Source organism: Schistocerca cancellata, chromosome 1 (genome assembly GCF_023864275.1).
Source record: "Schistocerca cancellata isolate TAMUIC-IGC-003103 chromosome 1, iqSchCanc2.1, whole genome shotgun sequence".
Classification (NCBI taxonomy): Eukaryota; Metazoa; Arthropoda; class Insecta; order Orthoptera; family Acrididae; genus Schistocerca; species Schistocerca cancellata.
In genome coordinates, this window is record NC_064626.1 from 763,545,623 (window position 1) to 763,561,108 (window position 15,486).

The 15,486-nt window shown below is 41.7% G+C and overlaps 1 protein-coding gene across 4 annotated transcripts in view; it reads left to right on the forward strand.

Annotated features, from left to right (window-relative positions):
* LOC126186823 (uncharacterized) overlaps nt 1–15,486 on the forward strand; it is a 298,174-nt gene that overhangs the window by 140,724 nt on the left and 141,964 nt on the right. For all 4 annotated transcript variants that reach the window (XM_049928246.1, XM_049928247.1, XM_049928245.1 and 1 more), the window contains exon 2: nt 15,198–15,310. The gene's annotated coding sequence lies outside the window, so the exon portion shown is untranslated. The remainder of the gene's footprint in view (nt 1–15,197; nt 15,311–15,486) is intronic.

The following is a 15,486-nucleotide window of genomic DNA, read 5'->3' on the forward strand; positions in this document are numbered from 1 at the left end:
CTGCATCTTCAGTAGTAATTGCCGTGTTAAAAAATGGTTCAAATGGCTCTGAGCACTATGGGACTTAACTTCTGAGGTCATCAGTCCCCTAGAACTTAGAACTACTTAAACCTAACTAACCTAAGGACATCACACACATCCATGCCCGAGGCAGGATTCGAACCTGCGACCGCAGCGGTCGCGCGGCTCCAGACTGTAGCGCCTGGAACCGCTCGGCCACTCCGGCCGGCAGCACGAGTATTCCTAACTAGTTGCCAAGTTTCAAAGAACAATTTTAAGTGAAGAACGGTGAGATATTCTTTGTCTCCCTACATATCGCTTCCGTGGCGACAATGGAAACAAGATAAGGCTAATTATGGCGCCCCCACAGAGACAAATAGTTTTCTGTTGAGGGCAATTGCAGCTGAAGTAATCCATGATTCAGAAATAAACTGCTTTCAGATTTATTTGAACGTTTAGAGTAATACGACCGGTTCCGTGATATGAAATCACATCTTCAGGTGTACGTCTACAAGATAGGAAACGTACAGCCGACATTATGATAAAAAAAACCACACCTATCCTAATAATCTATACTCTGTGACAACCAGTAAGGAATACTCGCACATCAGTAAAACTTTTAAGCCCTGATACTGGAACGAAGGAGAATCAACCTTCTTAAAATTAAATACTGTTACCCGCAGCACGCAGGGCGTCACAGTTGAAACTGACTAGTTGAAAAACTGACATGTTAAGAGCACCTTTACCTACAATGAAAAGTGCAAAGTAAGAAAACAAGAAAAGGTAAAAGCCCCAGCTAGCAACACTGAAAGCCCATGGTCAAGAAAACTCACTTCATACCAGGAGTGTGGCCCTGCACGGCGAGGCGCTGTAGTGTTGCTGTCCGCCACTTCCTGGTTTGGAACCAGGGGCATTGTGTTGCTAGCTGGGGCTTTTTACCTTTTCTTGTTTTCTAATTTTACTCTTTTCATTGTAGGTACACGCGCCTTTAACGTGTCAGTTTTTCAGCTCGTCAACTTGAATTATGGCGCCCTGCTTGTTACGGGTAACAGTTTTTTATTTTGAGAAGATTGAGTCCCCCTTCTTCTCGTAGCAGTACTTTACTGACTTGTGAGTATTTCATATTGGTTGTCATAGAGGATACATGATTACCAAAGGTATGTTTTTCATCATAATGTCGATTGCACGTCTTCTATCTTGCAATGTATACCTGAAGACGAGATTTGACACCACGAAACCGGTCGTGTTCATGTAGAAGTTCATATGCAGCGGAAATCGGCTTATTTCTGAAACACGCATAGAGACATTTAGGAAGGAATCCTTCCCTCGCCCCATCAGGTGGCACAAAGATAATTACTCTCTGCAATGCGCTTTAGAGAGGTTTTCAAAGTGTGCACGTATCCTAGATATGATAAAATTTCGTCAACGCGTTTTCATTGTTCTTAAAATTATGCATCCCCTTCTGGTATTCCATCGGCCGCTCGGCATTGTAGCTGAAAATGAAACAAACTCTATAATCTGCCGGGTCTCAGCGTACCGCATGGTCAGAGGTTTTAAAAAAATCCAATTTCTTTGCTCGTGCAGTTGTTCAGCTGCCAAAACATTGCGCTTAGAGTTTTATGTTTCCAGTATTTTATCTTACGTCTCTGGGAGCATGAAATTGGCGTCATCTTTTAGTTTCTTATCAAGAACCCTCACAAACATTCAACGGTATTTCGGCAATAGTACTGCATGGTCATATTTACTTGTTCTAATACATACAAATTAAACAGGTCTCATGTATGTCACGGGCTGCCTTCTATGTGCTGCGATTAGCTTCCGCTTTTTGGGAGCTTCAGATTAAATGTCGAGACTTCCTCTCTTCTGCAAACTACATCAAACATGTATCCTCGTAGTCATTAGTCTGGCAAAATCGAGTAAACTCCTCTCGGTCTTTAAGACGCAATAGCTGAGTTACTATTTCAAGAATTCGACGGCTGTCGCCGGATCTTCTTCGGGAATTAGAACTACTGATTTCCGGAGGCATGGCCTCTTCCTTCAATGCACGGAGCTACAGAGTCCAGAATTTTCCACACGTGGCCCGAATTTTACGCACGCACGGTACAGCTATCTGCCGTGCGCTGCCTGACTCGCCTTTCCGTGCATACGAGATTTCAGCCCATTATTGGAAAAAGCTTCCGTTTCGTGCATAGAAGAAGGAGGGATTGCCATTCCCAGAAAGCAATAGTCTTAACTCCTAATGATGATGACATTGACACCTGATGAAAGCTCGAGAATTATAATTTTAATGGTGTTGTTCGAAAAGTGAAAGGATTTTACTTACATCTAACCAGTCCTTAGTTTACATCTCAGCCTCTTTCTGTCAAGCATTTCACCGACTTCACTGGCTTCCAGCCGCTTGAACGAGTTGTATCACTGATAGACGTATGTCTACATCGACTATACCTATTTCTTCTACAAACATCTAATTTATCCCTAGGATTACGTCAACAAATAATACCGAACAGTCCTAAGATTATGTCAGTAGCTAATACTGAACTTAATTAATACTGATAGCAATATCCTTTACAACCTACGACAGCGTGGTTCTGGAGGCGCCTTGTGGTCGTGTAGTAACGATAATAGCAGTAGTAGTAGTTTTATTTATCCGTAGATCACTTTTACATGGACAGTGGGCATATCTTGGGATTACAGATTACAACAGAAACAACGTAATTCATATATACAGGCATTTACACAGGCCCTACTTAAATTTCAAGTTTGATAAGGACGAAACAGGTAGTTGGCCGTAGCCTTATAGTAGGAACCAACATGACGTTTGCCTGAATTTATTTAGGGGAACCACAGAAAGCCTAAATCAGGATGGCCAGATGAAGACCGCTGTTTCTACCCTCCCGAATACAAGGACAGTATGCTTAAAACAGTACTACTTAATTCTGTTTATCCCTAGTGTAGAATAATGTTTTGCAAAGAAATTATTTAATAATGCAAAAGGCTAGTGCTACACTGTTCATTTATTTCTCACTCCCTGACACTGTACACACTATACACACATCGTTTCATAACGTAGCGTTACACACACCATCAGCTGACGTCAGGGAATAGTGACATTGTTTGCTTTCCATTCTGTGTGCCTCAGCTTGCCATTTGCTAAACTGAAAAATTGATTCAGCAGCCATCTATAACGAGCGACTTATTGAGCTCGGAAAGATAATAAGTTGTTAGCAGCTCTGAGTCTTTTCCAGAAAAAAAGCAATCAAAGAAAATAAGAAAAAAGAGGTAGGGAAAGTGTTACGTTAAATAATACACTCCTGGAAATGGAAAAAAGAACACATTGACACCGGTGTGTCAGACCCACCATACTTGCTCCGGACACTGCGAGAGGGCTGTACAAGCAATGATCACACGCACGGCACAGCGGACACACCAGGAACCGCGGTGTTGGCCGTCGAATGGCGCTAGCTGCGCAGCATTTGTGCACCGCCGCCGTCAGTGTCAGCCAGTTTGCCGTGGCATACGGAGCTCCATCGCAGTCTTTAACACTGGTAGCATGCCGCGACAGCGTGGACGTGAACCGTACGTGCAGTTGACGGACTTTGAGCGAGGGCGTATAGTGGGCATGCGGGAGGCCGGGTGGACGTACCGCCGAATTGCTCAACACGTGGAGCGTGAGGTCTCCACAGTACATCGATGTTGTCGCCAGTGGTCGGCGGAAGGTGCACGTGCCCGTCGATCTGGGACCGGACAGCAGCGACGCACGGATGCACGCCAAGACCGTAGGATCCTACGCAGTGCCGTAGGGGACCGCACCGCCACTTCCCAGCAAATTAGGGACACTGTTGCTCCTGGGGTATCGGCGAGGACCATTCGCAACCGTCTCCATGAAGCTGGGCTACGGTCCCGCACACCGTTAGGCCGTCTTCCGCTCACGCCCCAACATCGTGCAGCCCGCCTCCAGTGGTGTCGCGACAGGCGTGAATGGAGGGACGAATGGAGACGTGTCGTCTTCAGCGATGAGAGTCGCTTCTGCCTTGGTGCCAATGATGGTCGTATGCGTGTTTGGCGCCGTGCAGGTGAGCGCCACAATCAGGACTGCATACGACCGAGGCACACAGGGCCAACACCCGGCATCATGGTGTGGGGAGCGATCTCCTACACTGGCCGTACACCACTGGTGATCGTCGAGGGGACACTGAATAGTGCACGGTACATCCAAACCGTCATCGAACCCATCGTTCTACCATTCTTAGACCGGCAAGGAAACTTGCTGTTCCAACAGGACAATGCACGTCCGCATGTATCCCGTGCCACCCAACGTGCTCTACAAGGTGTAAGTCAACTACCCTGGCCAGCAAGATCTCCGGATCTGTCCCCCATTGAGCATGTTCGGGACTGGATGAAGCGTCGTCTCACGCGGTCTGCACGTCCAGCACGAACGCTGGTCCAACTGAGGCGCCAGGTGGAAATGGCATGGCAAGCCGTTCCACAGGACTACATCCAGCATCTCTACGATCGTCTCCATGGGAGAATAGCAGCCTGCATTGCTGCGAAAGGTGGATATACAGTGTACTAGTGCCGACATTGTGCATGCTCTGTTGCCTGTGTCTATGTGCCTGTGGTTCTGTCAGTGTGATCATGTGATGTATCTGACCCGAGGAATGTGTCAATAAAGTTTCCCCTTCCTGGGACAATGAATTCACGGTGTTCTTATTTCAATTTCCAGGAGTGTAGATGTTTTGTCATCATTATTAATATTATTTATTTGTCTTACAGTTTTCATTAAACTCCTATTCTGTGTTATCTAAGTAACCATTCACTGAATGGAGTGTACGCTTAACAGGCTCTTTTTAATTACCTTCTTAAATAAGGTTGTTTTAGTAAACTCTTTAAACTCCTTGGACAATTTGTTGTACAGTTCTATTTCTTGGTAGAAAATGCTGTTGCGAGTTTTATGTTTATTCTTTCTTGGTAAATGTAAGTTCAGTCTAAATCTTGTTCCATGATCGTAGACAGAGCTGTTTGTGCTCTAATTATCAATGTCATTTTTTTTTTATATTTACTCATATGGTGTCGTTGAACAACCCAGATCTTTACAATGAGTTCAACTTCTGTTATTTATTATTATTATTCTAATGGCCCTTTTCTGTAGTTCAAGAACTGTGTTCATATTTTGTGAATTTGTTCCCCATAAAATAATTCTGAAGCTAAAAATTGAGGGTACATATGAATAGTACTCTGAGGTGACATAAGTCACTGGATACCTCCTAAAATCGTGTCGGACCTCCTTTTTCCCGGCGTAGTGCACCAGTTCGATGTGGCATGGACTCAACAAGTCGTGGTAAGTCTACTGCAGCCTTCCATAATTACGAAAGTGTTGCCGTCACAGGTTTCTGTGCACAAACTGACCTCTCGATTATGTCCATAAATGTTCGATCGGATTCCTGTCGGGCGATATGGGTGGCCAAATCGTTCACCCGAACTGTACAGAATCATCTTCAAAGCAATCACAGACAATTGTGACCCTGTGACGTGACATCATTGTTTGGGAACATGAAGTCAATGGTCTGCAGACAACCGTTTCCAGTCAATAATCGGTTCAGTTGGACTAGAGGACCCAGTTCATTCCGTGTAAACGCAGTCCACACCATTATGGAACCACCACCAGTTTGCACTGTGCTGTTGTGACAATTTAGGTCTTTGGCTTCGTGGGGTCTGCACCTATTAACCCAAATTTCACCGCACTGTCCTAACGGATAAATTCGCCGTACGTCCCACATTGATTTCTGCGGTTATTTCACGCAGTGTTGCTTGTCTCTTAACACTGAGAGCTCTATCTTCCCTCTATTTTAATTGATAACGAGACGAGTGTTGTTCGTGTCTTAAAATTTTGTGCGGTGTCCGGAATTCTTCCCAAAATACTTGGTGTGCAATCTTAATGTGTCACAGAGCGGCTGAGTCACGTATTGTTTCTAAGTCGTCATTCAGCCACGCTTATTTGTCCCTTTCTTAACAGCATCTTTACAGGTATTTTCGCCATGATTTCATTTAGTTATCCCGCTGTGTCTCGCTGGGGTCTTATTATGGGCTTTTCTGAAGCTCACCCTCCTGGTGTTGCCTTACGTTCCGTGTGGTGGGATCAAACGCAGTTTACCAGTTTATTGATCCTTCCATAGATTATGAAAATCTTCTTCAGTATAACATTAATGCAAGGGCGCTGATGACCTACCTGTTTAGCGCCCTCCACCATAAATCATCATCACCATCATCTACGCAAACGGTATTTCCCTCGGTCGTTCAGTAAGGCCGCCTGCCACTGCTTGTCCATTGTGAGAGGTAATGCCTGAAATCTGGTACGCTCATAACACCCTTGACACTGAGGAACGAGGAATACTGAATTCACTAACATTTCCAAAATGGAATGTCCCAAGCATCTATCTCCAACTACCACTCCACGTTCAAAGTCTGTTAATTCCTGTCGGGCTGCCACAATCACGTCGGAAACCTTTTCACATTATTCACCTGAGTACAAATGACAGCTCCATCACGTGGAACTGGACGGAGAACTCTCGTTCCTCCGAGGTATGATGGAGTTCGCAGCAAATTCGTGCTTGCTGCCCATGATTGTAGTGTGTCAGGCGTCTTCATTTAGGACTGTCTTCACGCCGCCCCAAATGACAACTCTGCCAATACATCGCCCTTTTGTATCTTGCCTACGCGAAACTACCGCCATCTGTATATGTACATATCGTTATCCCATGACTTTTGTCATCTCAGTGTACGTAAGCAAAAGGCGCTGGGTGTTACACATTGATTACAAGACTGGTCAAAACATGCTGATGACATTTTGTAATTATGTATGTGTGTTCAGACCACTTCAACTGAGAATCAACATTCATTCCTAGAAATATTGCATTTGTTACGCAGGCTGCAAGAAAAAAGGTGCCAGCACTTTTAATTTTACGTTGTCGTTTTCCATCCTCAAACTGAAACACATGGCAATTATTTCTGTTTGTTCAATGTCACTTTATTGCATAGTGAACAGCTGTAAACTTTCTCGAGTTTTTCATTTGCTTTCCCTGCAAAGAGTTCTCTTGCTTTTTCAGTGACCATAATATTGCTGTCATGGTTGCTGTCGAAGGCAAAGGCCCTCTGCAACGATAGGCGTTCAGAAAATGGTTCAAATAGCTCTGAGCACTATGGGACTTAACTGCGGCGGCCATCAGTCCCCTAGAACTTAGAACTACTTAAATCTACCTAACCTAAGGAGTTCACACACATCCATGCCCGAGGCAAGATTCGAACCTGCGACCGTAGCGGTCACGCGGTTCCAGACTGTAGCTCCTAGAACCGCTCGGCCACTCCGGCCGGCTAGGCATTCACTTGGCCTGCTCGTTACATGCGGTGGTGGAGACGAGGTGTCCACCCTCGCTGGTAGGGTGGCTCCTTCATCATTGGCTCCTTCATCATTGATAGAATTACCAGCGCATGCCATCATTCACTCACAAACCACCGCAATATACGTTTTGGTGTTCACCGCGATTATATAATATTTGTGAATTTTACTGTAAAAATTATTTAGGCCCTACTATTATATTAAACTGTTTCCCAATAATCTGGGTCACTTATCACATCGTAAAGTGGCATGTCCGGTAGAACTAAAATGTGTCTGTATTCATCATATTGAGGGGACTGAAATATTAATTGCTTTGCGAGGTCACACTGGCCGCTCTGATAGGCATCTCTCTTTCTACCAATGATCTTTCGCACTGCAGCTCAGTGTGTGCTAATTTTGAAACTTCCTCACTGATTAATACCTTACGTCGAAATAGGACTCACACCGAGTATCTTTGCTTGTCGCAGGCAACTGATCTACTGACTGAGCTATCCAGGCACACGCTCAGTCAGTGGACCAGTTGCCTACAAAAGCTACTGATTCCATTTTCGACTTCTGATCCAGCACACAGTTTTAATCTACCAGAAAGTTTCACCGCTCTTCCTATGCAGTAATTGTGCAATTGCACTGGATAAGGACCATGCACCAATAGATAGTGAACCATCTCGTGATTGGAATCGACATGTTTCATTCTCAGATGAGAGCTGGAGAGAATTGCATATACTGTACGGGCCTTAGCACAGTCGCCCTTTCTCACTGACAGAGGTATACCCTGCAACTGGCCCATAACCGTAACTTTGTATCCTGTTCTCTTTTTAACTCTCTCTAAATGGCCAACTTATAGCCGGTACGTTGCCTTGTGCTGAGCTGGAATGTCAGTCCTATGTAGAGATAATACTGCTGCGCGGTGCTGAGAGAATACTGCTGCGCGGTGTCGGATCCTTGCCAGTTAGGACTGACGGAGTGCATCGAAAAAGTTCAAAGAAGAGCAGCACATTGTGTATTATCGCGAAATATGGGAGAGAGGGTCACAGAAATGATACAGGACTTGGGCTGGACATCATTAAAAGAAAGGCGTTTTTTGTTGCGACGGAATCTTCTCACGAAATTCCAATCACCAACTTCCTCCTCCGAATGCGAAAATATTTCGTTAACACTGACCTACATAGGGAGGAACGATCTCCACGATAAAATAAGGGAAATCAGAGCTCGTACGGAAAGATATAGGTGTTCATTCTTTTCGCGCGCTATACGACATTGGAATAATAGAGAATTGTGGAGGTGGTTCGATGAACCCTCTGCCAGGCACTTAAATGTGATTTGCAGAGTATCCATGTAGATGTAGATGTAGAGTGAACGTTGTTCAACATGCGACGCGCCCCAAAGAACATGCACATTAAGTTTCGAATGACAAATTTTGGAACCACTACAAAACCCATCTACTGCACTTTCGCCATCTCCGCGGTCGGTATGTGAGCAGGATCATTCTCCTGGCGATATAGGATTATTTCTTGCACGCTAATGTTGGCCGTTCCTTGAACAACCGACAGAAAAACGTCATAATAAAAAGTATCAAAGTGCCAATAATTATTTTCTGTTCAGTTACTACTTTCTTTTAATGGCTAATATTTAGCTTGCATAATGTAACAATAATTTAATAATACTTAGATATGATACTATTCTATAGTGAATAAATCTATTGTGTGTCTCACAGAGCCGTAGCGAGGTGACCCTGTGCTCCTGGCAGAAGGGCCAAAGCTCCGCCTCCCGCCTCCGCCCTCCCTTCCTCCCCCACTCCCACCCCTTGCAGATGTATCTTTCTGCAATTTTTTTGCCCAGATTTAGCAAATATTATAATTTTCTAGGAAAGTTTACTACAATGAAGCATTCTTTCTTCTTTTGTTAGTGCCTTGTCCCGCAGTTACGCAGGGTCGACATAGTTAGAATGGATTTGGCAAAGTTAATTTTTAAGGGGTGGCAAGATGTCCTTCCTGCCGTCACCCCGTACCCCCCGCGATGGAATTAGTGTGACCCAGCTGTCTGTGTCGAGTGTAATCCGTGGAAGAGTGCGAACGTTTTCAGATGTCTGCGAGTCTTGTAACTGAGGCGGAATGTGGGGGACCAGCCCAGTATTCAACTAGGGGGATGTGGAAAACCGCCTAAAAACCACATCTAGGCTGGCTGGCACACCAGCCAACATCGGGCGGATTCGATCCGAGAACAGCGCGCCTACCCGAGTCCAGGAAGCAGCGCATTAGTGCTCTCAGCTAACCTGGCAGGTTACTAAAAATGAAGCATTATTGAGAAATATTACTTGGATGAACTACATTGATAGAAAATATTGTGCACTACGAATTAAGTGTATCATTCTAGTAAACAAATTAAAAATTGTATAAAGTTTCTAAAAAAATTAAAGCAAAACGTAATCTGTGCCTTGTTATATACGTTCATTGATTTAGTCTGATATATCATAAAGGGCAGATTTTATTCCCACCTCATAAATTATTACTAGCGCATAAAGTATTGGTTATAAATGTTATATTACCAACGTCAGGTTTACGAGCTGTGTCGTATTCTAGCAACAAGCAGCTAAATTTTGCAATCTACTTTCACCCATACTCGATCGCAATCATATCTAATTTCCTGAAACTGCGTTCCCACGTTGCTGCAGTCGCTGGCATTGTCACAAATATCCCCATAGCTGTTTTGATGTTTGGGTGCGTATCTCTTACCCCCAACTTAATTCTTAAACCGCCTTTCCTTCTTTCCCTTTTGCGTCCACTCCGATCCTGCGGCCTTCGCAGGAGGCAATCTCGCCATCCCCTCGTTACGGCCCTGCTGTTTCATGTAAAGTAGACACATCCAATATTTCTTAAAAAATTCAAGACATCGAAATCAGGTTTTCAACTACTTATAGTTGTATCTATCTAATGAGATTTGAAGTAAATTTTTCTTTCTTAAAATGTCCATTAATTTCGACAGTATTCTGTGATAACTGAAATGAGAAATGCGCAATATTTATAGCAATGGCTTCCACAAAAAATCCTTAAATTTAACACGGCACCGGCTGGGGAGGCCGAGCGGTTCTAGCCGCTGCAGTCTAGAACCGCGCGACCGCTACGGTCGCAGGTTCGAATCCTGCCTCGGGCATGGATGTGTGTGATGTCCTTAGGTTAGTTAGGTTTAAGTAGTTCTAAGTTCTAGGGGACTGATGACCTCAGAAGTTAATTCCCATAGTGCTCAGAGCCATTTGAACCATTTTTAACACGGCAATTACTACTAAAGACGCAGCGTCGAATCCGCCTTGTTATACGACTGTTACATGGAAAAACAACGAAATTGTACCCCATCCCAAGCTCTCTCTCCTCCCACCCCCTCGCCTCCCTCCAACTAAATTACATATCCTCTGCACTTTTTTAAAAAAATTGTTTCCTCCACCGTCGCGTCTCGCTTCAGTCCTCAGCTAGCCGAAAGCGTAAAAAATCGGAGGTCTCCGATCAGATAATATAATCATTAATTTAGCACTCATTCACAGGCCTTTTAGATCCTACAGTACCGCAGCGAAGAAACAGCAAGAACATCATTGTTGAACATGATCGAGCTGTGTAGGCGGCAGCTGTGTGAACCGAGCGCGCTGTTTCCATGTAAACCATGTTAGGTCTGTTCTAATAGTCGTTTCTTTGCGATGCCACTTGTACGACATGGCACTGTGACAACAGCGTGTGTTTGCAGTCACGACCCGAGAGAAAGACTTCTTTTAGGCAGAAGATTGGAGCAAGAGAGGTAAGAGAATTCACATGCCTCTCCCAGTTTTTCGGCAGTTTTTGCGCCCGGTCTGCGTCTGCGCCGTTGGTGGGGGCTTACCGCGTCACGCCGTCGGTAAGGTCCTGACGGCAGTTCAGCGTCCGTAATTACCGTTCTACAAAAAAGAAACGAATGTTACTGCTTTTTTTAAAACTAACTTTGCTCAGAAACGGTCTAATATTGCTTAACCAACTGCATAAAATGCTTGACAAATAATATTTCAGTTTAATTTGAAAGCGAATTTCAAACGTAACCTCTGCACAACTCTTTTCATTCGGTAGGGAATTTTAATTTAAAAGTGTTTTTTTTTTTTTTTTTTTTTTTTTTTTATGGAGTAGGAGAGACGTAAGAAACAAACAAACTGAGTTCCCCCTAAAATAACACTAGCAGGAATGTCGACGCTTTCAAATTGTGGGCCATGAAATTTAATGATCACTGCCTCACAGCAGCAGCGAACGTTGCATTCCCTAATAAAAACCAAATACAGATGCTTAGATATGCTGAGTCACAGATAGGCACAACAAAAAGACTATCACAAAATGAGCTTCCGGCCAACGAGGCCTTTGTTGAAAACACTCACACAGCCCCTGCCTTTTGAAGCCAGACGTTCAATAGAACACTGACAAATATATCTGAGCAAAATTTGTTCACTGTCCCTCAGTTTGTCTTTCATAAAGGATTCTAGATAAAGAAAGCAATGCAAGGGCTCATAAATGAAGTCCTGATAAAGTTAAACAAGAAAATAATCCTGTTGCTTTATTGTTACATTCCATCCTAGATTTTCCTTTGTTCAAATGCAGGTGTATTAGATTTATTGTGTAGACACTAGATACACCACCAAAAGATATTAGTTTAAAAGATATTAGTTTAAGATTTAAGAAAAAGAATTCAAAACCCATCAGGTCACTAAAAAGAGTAATTTTGCTGACTATAACAGTGTTTCTAACAGCATATTAAAATCTTGTGATGACGGCATTAAAGTTGAGCTACCTCTGCAATCACTCAAGGAGTCAAAGCTTATGTCCTAGCAGACTTATATGCTGTAGTAAAACCCATTTATAAAACTGGAGATAGGAAACCACCTCTGATTACAGAACCATTTCATTCTCTCCAGTCTTTTCAGAAATGTTTGAGGATCTGGCCTATAATAGAACACTGACTTGTTTGTTTGAGCAAAATTTGTTCCCTGTTCCTCAGTTTGTCTTTCATAAAGGATTCTCGATAGAGAAAGCAATACAAGGGCTTATAAATTAAGTACTAACAAAGCTAAATAAGAAAATAATCATGTTGTTATATTTTACAACTTGCCACATCCTTTATTAACTTGATCATCAAAAAATTCTTTGTGGCAAACTAAAGTGTTATGACGTTAATGGCAACACTCTACTATGGATGGAGTTTTACCTTGATAACAGGAAGCAGAGAGGTTTCATTGACGTGCTGTGCTACATGTATGAAACTCGCCTCAGAAAGTGAGAATATGGCATACAAGGTCCCAAGAGGATCAATACCAGTTCCACTCTTGTTCTTACCTCCATAAACAATCTTCCTCTGAATTTAAAGTGTTATCCAGAAGCTGTAATGTTTCCTTATAAGACAAATGTACTATTCAGAGGCCAAAACTCAACTTACCAGACACAACTCATATGATAGCTTAACAGATGTCCAAGTGGTTCACATCTATTTGAATATTAATCTCATAAAGTCTCATACAATGCAATTTCGAACATTTTTAAATAAGAATGATTTTCATATACTATAATTTGACTCATTACACTAGGTCCTCTGTCAACATCTGGGTCTACATCTATACTCTCCAAACCACTGTGAACTGTATGGCAGAGGGTACTTCCCATTGTACCCGTTATCTGGGTTTATTCCCATTTCATTCACATATTGAGTGTTGGAAGAATGTTTAAATGCCTATCTGTGTGTTGTAACTAATCAAATCTTGTCCTCATGATCCCTATGCGAGCTGTAAGTGGGGAGTTAGATTATAATCCTGGAATCATTTAATGCCATTTCTTGAAACTTTGTAAGTAGAGTTTCTCGAGATAGTTTACATCTGTCTTCAAGAGTCTGCCAGTTTGGTTTCTCTAGCATCTCAGTGACACTCTCCCATGAATCAAATAAACATATTACTGTTAATGCTGATCTTCTCTGTATAAGTTCAATATCCCTGTTAGTGCTATTTGGTGCAAGCCCGACTCTCTTGAGCATTATTACAAAATGGGTTTCATGAGTGATTTGTAAGCAGTATCCTTTGTAGACTGACACCACTTTCCCAGTATTCTACGAATAAACCAAAACCTACGCTTGCTTTACCCACAACTGAGCCTATGAAACCATTCCATTTCATAATATCATACAAATGGCTGTCTTGAAATACCATCCAGCTTTTGTGAGTCTGCTATTTGGTAGATGCCCAATGAAGAAGTTGTTGTTTTGGCTGTTAAATTCGCATTAATGGTGACAGGTTTTTTTTTACTTTTTTTTGTGAAGACATAGAAGACAGCAGAGGACATTCACTGTCAAATGGGGATGAGACAATGAGTGAATATTATGAAGACAAAGATAATCAAAACTGTTACTACATGACAGCAGAGGACATTCACTGTCAAATGGAGATGAGATAATGAGTGAATATATTGTTCATATGTGAGTGTTCAATTCAGGATCTGAGAATGTTCAAGATTAGAAATGAAATAATTTACCAGCTAATGAGATTAAAAAATTGGTGGAAATGTTTGAATGTTTGATGGAGCATCTAAATGGAATAAATATTTTATGCCAGTGGCACTTGCAATCCATTTTCCAGCAATTTGCTGATGACATGCTACTAGATGATTATCATGACCAGCAGCAAAGTTCTTTGATGAAGATAAACCAAAACTTGTCCTATTCTATGATAACAATATAAATCATGGAGGTAATGTTATCATAAATAATTTCATAAAACAAACTTATATGCACAGTAAAAATGACCATTATTGTAACCATAGTCTTACATTTTTATTTTTATTCATTTGTTTATTTTTTTGCATTGGAACATACTTTTTCTTAACGACATTAAGGTAGTGGTATGCACTTGACATAGTGATAAATAAAACCCCTGTGCTTGCAAAACTTTAGGTATATAGTGTCCAGTGCATCTTGTCTTATTGAATTGACAATGATGAAATTCAATAAATCCCTTAACTTGATCATCCTCTGGTGACTGTTCCTCATAAAGTCAGTGCAAGGCACTACAATATCTCTTACACACAGAGCAGTAGACTGTTGTACTCACCGAGGCACACTGACATAACAGTTATTTCTAATTCACCTGCACTTAAATATATTGAGGTTGTAATAATTTAGGAGTAAAGGAGAAAACTCACAAGCACCAAACAATAGAAATACTGAGTCATCAACATGTACACAAACAAAGAATGAATGGAAACTTTGCCAGCTTTTGGGTGAATTCTTTAACAAGCTAGAGAAAACACACATCATTCACATGTGCCACTACAGTGCACTGGCTGCACTCACATTAAGGCTGTGATTTTCAAGTGACTTATTATATTGAACCTTTTATTTTAAATTTTCTGTTGCTTGTCATTAGCTGTGCTATTTTAAAAATTATACTTTTATCATTCAGTGTCAGTGTCATTAGCACTAGTTTACCAGTATTTGTTATTGCTTCGATCTATTAATTTACACTTACTTATACCATATTTCATGACTCTTGTAGTAGCAATAAAATAAAGTACACTTATTTTAATGCTTATTGTAATTTGGCTCTCAATACTTGTGAAGTTTACTCTAATAAATAATAAGTTTAATAATAAATAATAAGTTTACTCTAATAAATCAAGTACATTGTTTTCAGTACATTTTTATGTGTTTATTTTGAGCTATACCTGATATGTTATAATACTCTTGACAAGGGCTGCAAACATCTCATCCTTCACTTCACAGAATTTTCCAGATCTGATGCCACACACTTTTTCTGTTTTAGTTTCCACAGAAGAAGCATCTGGTTCCAAACACAAATGATTCAGTCAGTCTACAGATTTGTAACCTCTGTTAACATCTGAAGCTACAGTCTTCAATATTTCAGTCACCTGAAAGGTAAATCCGTGATATGAAAATCGTTCAACAACATAACTTGACAACTTTATATGCTTATGTAAATTCATAGCCGGTGACTTTTGCCTTACAAATAACTAATTAATATGATGGGAAAAATGAAATTATGTAATAAAATTAAACTCTTAATGAACTCATGACTTAAATTTATATTTTAT